General features: G+C 41.7%; 1 long non-coding RNA gene and 2 other non-coding genes across 3 annotated transcripts; all 3 read right to left on the reverse strand.

The window, feature by feature from the left end:
- Window positions 1-6,219: 6,219 nt before the first annotated feature.
- LOC122563489 lies at window positions 6,220-9,298 on the reverse strand. Its single transcript, XR_006315619.1, has 5 exons — window positions 9,032-9,298; window positions 8,564-8,644; window positions 7,118-7,168; window positions 6,589-6,640; window positions 6,220-6,374 (listed from the first exon to the last, which is right to left on the reverse strand). It is a non-coding gene; the product is annotated as an uncharacterized LOC122563489 (long non-coding RNA).
- LOC122563802 lies at window positions 6,439-6,507 on the reverse strand. Its single transcript, XR_006315740.1, has one exon. It is a non-coding gene; the product is annotated as a small nucleolar RNA SNORD99 (small nucleolar RNA).
- Window positions 8,813-8,959, reverse strand: LOC122563797. The gene has a single exon (XR_006315735.1). It is a non-coding gene; the product is annotated as a small nucleolar RNA SNORA16B/SNORA16A family (small nucleolar RNA).
- Window positions 9,299-9,387: the final 89 nt, after the last annotated feature.

Consider the following 9,387-nt stretch of genomic DNA (forward strand, 5'->3'; position numbering starts at 1 on the left):
TGAGGGGTGACCTTATAGAGGTTTACAAAATTATGAGGGGCGTGGATAGGATAAATAGACAAAGTCTTTTCCCTGGGGTCGGGGAGTCCAGAACTAGAGGGCATAGGTTTAGGGTGAGAGGGGAAAGATATAAAAGAGACCTAAGGGGCACTTTTTCACGCAGAGGGTGGTACATGTATGGAATGAGCTGCCAGAGGAAGTGATGAAGGCTGGTACAATTGCAACATTTAAAAGGCATTTGGATGGGTATATGAATAGAAAGTGTTTGGAGGGATATGGGCCAGGTGGTGGCGGGTGGGGCTAGATTGGGTTGGGATATCTGGTCGACATGGACGGGTTGGACCAAAGGGTCAGTTTCCATGCAGTACATCTCTATGACTCTATCTAGTGGATTTTCAACACTTTGTCTTCTCTGGTTTCCTTTGCCTCCGAACATCCCTTCATTTGCTGGCTAAATTTTTTACACTGACCTGATTTCATATTCCTCCAAACCTCAAACCACTTTCATTATTCCGTATTGCTGCAAGATATAGACCCAACAGATAGAATGAGTTCTCTTCAGCCCCTTTGAAGCACCATGCTTAAAGTACTATCTGAATGTAAATGGCTGTAAAAGAGATATTAAACAGTGGCAGTGAGTACCCTCTCAGGTGGGGATCAAAGAGTTCATAGCTTTATTCAAAGAGCTGTTTCCTATCAACATTAATCCCCCAACCAACAGATTATGTGGTTTTCTACTTTACTTGCTCTTTATTGGATTTACATACAAATTAGCTGCAGTGTTTATCTAAATCAGTAAAATATTTTGAGGATGTTAAAGAAACTAAAGAAATGCATATTTTTCTTAATCTCTTCGACAAATACAGAGGAACCTCAATTACCCGAAAGTCATGGGCAGGGAACATTTTGTTCGGATAATTGAATGCCAGATAATACAGTTTAGCCAAGTATTGGCACCTAGCGATCTTGTCCGGATAATCCGAAATCAGATAATCGAGGTTTCTCTGTATTCCTCCCTTCCTTTTCAATGCTGGATACAAACATTGCTCAGCTCAAAGAGTTATCTAAAATTAATTGAATTTAATATCTCAAGTACTTGAACCTATGACTATACACTGACTGTGCTGTTAAAAGATTTACGTTGTCAGCAAATTTCAGTGTTGAGCAAACTATCTACTAGTTGAAATTTTCAGACATTATTTAGAAAAGACTAATTTATTGTTTAAACTTTGTAAGTTAGAAAAGGCACTGGCACTAATGAGTGGTCTGCAATGTAAGTGTGGGATTAATTGGTCGATCTTAAAAAGAAACAGTTGCTGGATAACAAAGGCACATGACTGTACGTCACTGAGTTTTCACATCATTTAAGTTTATTCCCAGAAAACTTTAACCATGAAACAAATGCAGCTTCTATTCCTCAGCGGTTGTCACTTTGTCATACATCATTTGGTACCAGGAACCTACATTATGAGCTGCCTTATTCAAAAATCATGAATTACCTAGACAGAACACCGTAGGGACTTTGAAAAGAAGTCTGTATATTTTAGTGATTAGAGTCTTCCACATTTCTGAAAGGTTTACGCACCAATGCCTGGCATCATTGCTTGCCTGACAGCTGGCCAGTGTCAACCTGAATGAAAACATATGTTAGGACATTGAAGCTCAAAGAATACTGGAAGTTGGTTCAGTATTGAAGATGTCAAATAGACTGCTTTTTGCAACATTAGAGACCACAAAGCACTTTATACATGTTAAATCAGAGGTTCCAAACGTCTACCACTTTTTCTATTTATTCACAGGACATGGTGTCACTGGCTGGGATGACACACTTATTGCACATCCATAGTCGCCCTTGAGAGGGTTGGTGAATGCCTTGAATGAGAGCTTGCCTATATAAGTGCTGCCCTTGTCCTCCTGGACAGCAGAGGTGACACATTTGACAGGTGCTGTATAACAAGCAACCTATTGAGCTGTTGCAATGCAATACATGGACTGCAGAGACTGCTACCATTCAATGTTTTAAGATGTCAGATGGGGTGCTGATCAGGCAGTTTCTTTGTGTCAAGCTCCTTGGGAATGTCATTGCAATCAAGGTTTGTGTACAGACATCACTCAGGTGCTTGTTGCAGTTGTGGGTATGTTCACTGAGCTAGAAAGTTGTTTGCAAAGGGGAATGAAAAGTCTGCAAACGAACTCCAAGCATAACCACAACTGCAGTGTCATTGTGAGCTGACCTCAGCAAAGGAAGTTAAGAGTGCTCCATCGCACTGCTGACTTGTGCCTTGTAGATGATGGACAGCTATTGAAACATCACTTATCACAGAATTCACTGACTCTGACCAGCTCTTATGGTCATGGCTGGACGAGTTCAGTTTCTGGTCAATGGTAATCTCCAGGATGTCGATGGTGAAAGACTTAGTGATTGTAACACCAAATGATATGGAGCAATGGCTGGATTCACCATTTTTTAAAAAAACAAAGTTCATTGCCTGGCAGTTCTGGGGCATGTCATTTGCCACTGTGACGGTCAACCAAGAACCTCAACCATCTTTGATCTCTGCATGACTACAGCCAGTTGACAGGAATGTTTACCAATTTCCATGACTGCACTTTGCTGGGGCTCCTTGAAATCACATTGGGCAAGATGGCAGCAGAGTAGGTTTATCTTCTCTGCCAGTGTTTCCCTCTCCCTTCTGTGGTTTTCTCCTCTTTGTTAATGGATTAGACCAGACCACTAAAAGCATTCTTAAGCAGGCAGCCCGAGACCACTACTTTGCAATTTGTTTCAGTAAGTATACAGTGAAAATTATCCAAAGTTAACAAGGTCAACTATTAGATTTTAAACAAGACAAAAATTTAATTCACAAAATTACACAATGCAACACCATGAACAAAATAAAGAACCCCTACAGAACAACCTATCCAACTAGACTTAATTCCAAACATTCACAACAGTCCCAATAAGCAAACTCCCTTTAAAAAAAAGTATAAAATAGAAAATATGCTTACAGGTTGAAGTTGAAGGACAGGACAGCTTCCACACAGCTCCTTCCCAGTTCAAGACTGAACTAAAACTACTCAGCTCAGGTCAGCTAGAGCTGACCACTCCACTTTCATTATACAGGTCACTTCTAAAACATTCCTGAAGGGCTTATGCCCGAAACGTCGATTCTCCTGTTCCTTGGATGCTGCCTGACCTGCTGCACTTTTCCAGCAACACATTTTCAGCACTTCTAAAACATGACCATTTTGGCCTAAAGTCTCATCTGTTTACATATAAACAAGGCCTCAAAATCTTTTTCATCTATACTAAGCCAGACTGATCAGAGAGGTAAAAACAATGACTGCAGATGCTGGAAACCAGATTCTGGATCAGTGGTGCTGGAAGAGCACAGCAATTCAGGCAGCATCCGAGGACAGGCAAAAATCGACGTTTCGGGCATAAAGGCAGTTTACTGCCCCCTGAAAAAAATCAAAGGCAAAGTCTCCTTAAGCCAGCTTTTAGAAAATGAGACTAGCTTTGCAACATCTTTCTCTTCTTGACTCTCTGCCTCAGACATCCAGCACTCAAAGGAGGTGCCAGTGGCCTAATGTAGGGCATGGCAGCAGTCAAACCACATGGAGACACCCTGCACTGGTCTGCTGCAAACAGTGCCCCTGGAGACTGATGTTTTGTCTTAAGAAGTTTTTCAGAGCTATGGTTAAAGTAACCTTTTCCTTCATTTCTCAATTCTGTCCAATTGAATATTCATTGCAGGGTATTTTTTTTATATGACATCTGTTCTGGTTGTTGGCATATGGTCCTTTTAGATTCATCAAGAGTTAGTGTGTTGGTAGGCCCCTTGGCATCACAGTAGCCCACAAAGCTACCAACATTGATTCATCAAGAGCCATTTCAAAGGACCTATACCAACAACCAGCAGAATGAACATATACAAAATACCCTGCAAGGATTGCACCAAATATTACAAACAGGAAACTAGTCACCAAAATGCACAAACAAATATCACTCATCTTTACATGGACACCAGCTCAAGCAGGACAATACACCCATCCTACAACAGGCTAAACAAGACAGGAATTCCTAGAGGCTTGGCATTCAAACTAGACCACCAAACAGATTTGGACCCCTTTAACCAAGCTCAAAAAGCAGCAAGTGATGACATCCACAATAGACGAAGGCGAACAGAACACCAGTGCTTCACTGATGTTACCTAGCTTGGTGATGAAACATTAAGATTACAAATCTTCCAGCTCTGAGCATAGCCTATCCTGTCATTATCCTCACTGGATTGGTGCTGCTTTGAGATAGACATATTGGGCAATTTGCCCAGAGATGATGCCAGTATTGAGCTATACTAGAGCAGCACTGCTGGGAGAATTGTTTGATCTGGAGCAGAGTTATTGCTGAAACATTGGTAGGGCCATAACGTTTTACATATCCAGTACCTTTAGCCAATTCCTGGAATTATGCAGTAAAGCAAATTGACCCACTAATGCAGAGAATGTCAGCAAGATTATTGCTTGCTTGGTAATTTTCACCTGACTATAGCACTGTGATGGAGGAGAAAGTGAGGTCTGCAGATGCTGCAGATCAGAGCTGAAAATGTGTTGCTGGAACAGCGCAGCAGGTCAGGCAGCATCCAGAGAACAGGAGAATCGACGTTTCGGGCATCAGGAATTCCAGAAGGGCTTATGCCTGAAACGTCAATTCTCCTGTTCCCTGGATGCTACCTGACCTGCTGCGCTGTTCCAGCAACACATTTATAACACTGATGCCATCTCTGGTGAGTCTGTCCTGTCAGTGGTACAGAACATACTGAAAATGATCTTGCTTGGAACATTAGAGAATACCTAGAATCAATGAGAATTATTAGTCCAGCAAAATGGTCAGTGTGGGATAGCCCTTCCAATTCTGGCATTAGCTCCCAGACGTTAGTGAGGACATTACAGGCAAACAAATCTGTACATAGCTTTTGCACCTTGGTCATTGCTGGGCAGGCTGCCCAATTTCATTTCTATCAGACTTTTAGTGGCTAGATATGACAGTGGCTTTCTCGGTGGTGTCAACTGTGTTAAGCTAGAGATACAAAAGGAATGCCAGATACACTGACTAAACAAGAGATATTGAAACATGTTCTACCATTCAATAAAGTGAGTTGAGCAAACCTCAAAACACCCATCTAATAACCTGCAATACCACTCGTCTGCAAAAAAAAAAAATCCCCTCTGACTATACAAGCTGATTGGAGCACAGCTTTCCATTTCAGAGTATACGACATCTGAATCACAGCTCCCCAGACAAAATGGCAAGATATTTGAAGCAGTTGCAACACTAAACTCTCATTTTAGTAACATTTAATCCAAATTCTGTAAAAGACTTAGACATTCCAATCCATTGCAACTGTTACTTTTGGCCCATGATCACTTAAGAACTCAAGGCCAGCCATTTTAAACAAATCAAGCCCAGATTAATAAGCATCTTCCCAGGTTAAGATCAAACATACTTTCTTTCTCCTTATCAAAAGAACTCAAGTCCTACCTGGCTCCCAAAAGTGAGATAACATCTGAACATGTTAGTTATAAAAAAAGTTAAACATAACCCAACAACCAAAACTAAATTACCCCAAGCTCAATTCAAACAGCCTCAAACTCATTCTTTACCATTCTCCAATTTACATGAATCAGGTAGTCCCTCACTGAACCCTTACTTCCAAAGCATGTCCCAGGAAATCTCAAACTGCTAGAACAGGAGAGCATGTCTTATGGGAGTAGGACTGCAGAGTCAAAAAGGTGCAGTACTGGAAAGGCACAGCCAGTCAAACAGCATCTGAGTTGACATTTGAACAGCTCTTCATTGGGGCATGTATTATGAAGAAACATTGAGGGAGCTATGGCTTTTCTCATTGGAGAAAAGGTGAAGGAGAGGTGATTTGAGAGAGGTGTACATTAGGCATAATTTTAAATTGACTGAATAAACATTTAGGAGAGATGCCAGTTGCAAGTTCTTTAGTGGCAGATGCATGGAGTGCACTGCCAGAGTCAGATACATTTAAGAGACTTTGATAGGCACATGGATGATCAAACTGATGTACAAACCTTCATTTTATCTTAGTAGGATAATAGGTCAGCACAGGGGGCCGAAGGGCCTGTATTGTGCTGTACTGTTCTATGTTCTAACAAGCTAATCCACAATGATAATTGCACTCAAGTTAGAAATCAGTCTTGAAGATGTTTATTGATACAACATCAATACAAACAGCATCAGCTTAAAGGCAAAACACTCCAGTCAGACAGCAACACTTGAGGGTTAATATTCTAGGCTGATGTTCATCAGGTCCACTGCACATTTTCCATCAAAGGCATCACCAAACCTGTAAGTAAATCCATAAAATTAATGAAATTTCTAAAAACATTTACTCCAAAACTACATTACAACACTGATCTCAGTCCCATATCCACAGGTATCACCCAACAGTCCACCATGAATTGTCATCATAGATCAGCAACAATGTTAATCATATTTAAATTCACCATTTTAGGTGAAAGACTTGCTAGTCAGAAAAGTCAAAGTGTTAGGGCTCTTACCATTCAAAGTGCCTTCAATCTCAAGCAATGTCAGAATCCTTCTATGCAGCTTCTGCAATGATCAAAACAAATCAGTTGAAATTAAAGTCAATATTCCAGAAACATATTTTAACTAACTCAGACCACCACAGAACAATCCAAGTGAGATTTCAGTCAATTAATTTTTGCTATACCTACGATATTGACCATAAGACCGGTAAACAGGTCTCATGGGAAAGGTTGTAGGATACATTACAGCACAATTATCCAACTTCAATCTAAAACAATAACTCTGGCTCTGGAATTATAAAATTCCAAGTGTGGGAGCAGACTGTGGGAGTAACCAGAACATCCAGAGGAACCCCATGCAGACAGGGAGAATGTGCAAGCCCAAGTCACCCAAAAGGTGGAATAAAGCCTGGGTCCCTGGCACTGAGGCAGTAGTGCTTTCAACTGAGCCATTTCCAGCCAAGGTTTCTATTATGTCTTACAGGAAAATGATATACAGAATTCAGCAGAAAGATCAAGTAAATCAAACCATTATACCTACCTTTATGCACCCACCATTCCCTATAACAGGAAGGTAGAAATCAGAAGGACTCTGCAAAGAAAGGCAAAATTTACACAATTATTTATCTTTATCTAAAAGGCCTAAAACACATGTAGATGGGTATATCGCATTCAGCCACACCCATTGAAGATTAACAGCATCAGGATGTAGGAGTCAAGTGACAGGAAACAGGACCAATGCTGTCAAAGTCTCTCCAATTTTCTTGCATGTTGTAGGAGAACCCACAACTACAAACTGTGAAGCTGCAGCTCTCAATCATTATGCATGACGACAGATTCCAGTATACCCAAACTTCTAAAAGTTTAAATTTAAGACTGAAATTTCCAATGCTTCCCCCCCCCCCCCAATTTGGATACAAATATCACACTGAAACAGGTACAGCCACCACTGACAACTCAAGAACCAAGAACAATTACTTGGTGAGGACTACAGATGCTAGAGTCAAAAAGTGCAGTCAAGTAGCATCTGAGGAGTCAACATTTTGTGAATAAGCCTTTTATGTGGAGGGGAAGGTGCTGAGGGTAGGCAGCTGCAACAGCAATAGATGGATGGAGTTGACATGATAGGTCAGTAGGGAGGACCAGTGGACAGCTCAAGAGGGCAATGCTGAGTTGAGGACTATATCTAGAATGAGGTGATAAGAGATTTGGAAACTAGTGAAGTTGATGCCATGTGGTTGAAGGGTCTTGAGAGAAGAGGCATTCTTCCTTCAGTTGTCAGGTGGCTTGAATTTGGCAGTGGAGGCAGCCCAGGACTTTGAGTTGGGGAGAGGGTGTGGACACAGGTTTTACACTTCTTGCAGTGGCAAGGAGAGAGATGTGAAGTGTAGGTTGGGGAAGGGGAGTGGACCTAACAAGGGAATGACAGAGGGAACAGTTTCTGCCAAAGAGAGATAGGCTGGGTGAAATATATCTCTGAAGAGGTCTTATTGTGAAGGATCACATGTTGTATCTGGAAATTAGTAGGGTGGAAGGGGAGGACTGGGGTGTTCTGTCCTTGCTGCAGTTGAAGGGTGGGTCAAGGACAGAAGTGGAAGAGATGCACTGGAGGGCACTGTTGATCACATTCAAGTAGAAATTGCAGTCCTTGAAATAGGCAGCCATCTGAGATGCCCTGGGAGCAGCAATGGCAGGAATCAGAAGTAAGGATTAGTACTTTTACAGGAAAGGGATGGGAGAAGGTATAATTAAGGTAGCTGTGGGAATTATATATTCACCAGGCCTTCAAAAGACCAGAAACGGGCTACAAAAGTAGAAGTTGCTGGAAAGCTCAGATCTGGCAACATCACAAGTTCTGAGGAAGGGACACTCAACCCAAAACATTAACTGATTTCTCTCCACCTGCTGAGCTTTTCCAGCAACTTGCTGGACTTGCAGAATCTGCAGTCCCGTCTACTTTATTAGAAAAAAATTTCAAAACACTCACAGAAGCATCTTTGCCACTTTACTGTACATAGAGTTACTGCTGCAGACACCAGCCTGAAGGCAATGTTCTGTGATAATACATCTGCAATACAAGAGGTAAAATTAGGACAGCAGGTTAAAAGGGTAAATGTACAGATGCAAAAAAAGTTTGAAACAAAAAGAAACTTAATTTACTACCAGCTTTAAAACAATATTCTACAGTGCTAAAATGTAGAAGTTTCTCAAACGTTACCGATCAGAATGTAACGCTAGTAGTGTGCTCCATACTAATGTTGCTATATCAGATACAGCAGTAAAACTGAGCAGCGACCGTCGATGGAACCAAGCTCACTCTGGGCTCCTGTTTTGAGCACACGAGCTACAGGATCAGCTCAATGTGCCTTCGATCAGGGCCTGGATCTTAGGAAGTGCAAGACAGGAGAACGACCTCTGTAGACCTAGGCAGTACATAAAATATAGAAAGACTTACCTTTGTGCAATCCACAGCCTGCTCTGAATGGGCAGCTCACCCTGCCAGAGGGTATGCGGGGGGGGCTGAGGACTATTGCCCTCTAACATCACACTTTTAAAAGTTAAATCTATAAAAATAACCACGGGACGCATTCGATTAGCGTTTTAAGAACACAGCGACGACGTTTTAAAACCATGATTAGGGGTATAAATCAGTGGATGCCGATGGATTATCCACTCTTTACCCGCCTCCGCCACCATCGCTAGGAATAAGGAGAAAGAGACAGCGCTCGTCAACTGCCGGCCTTTTATTGGCTGAAGGTTCCGCGCATTGATTGGTCAGACGGTACCACCTGACCATACGGCACCATTACG

This window comes from Chiloscyllium plagiosum, chromosome 27 (assembly GCF_004010195.1).
Source record: "Chiloscyllium plagiosum isolate BGI_BamShark_2017 chromosome 27, ASM401019v2, whole genome shotgun sequence".
In the NCBI taxonomy this organism is placed as follows: Eukaryota; Metazoa; Chordata; class Chondrichthyes; order Orectolobiformes; family Hemiscylliidae; genus Chiloscyllium; species Chiloscyllium plagiosum.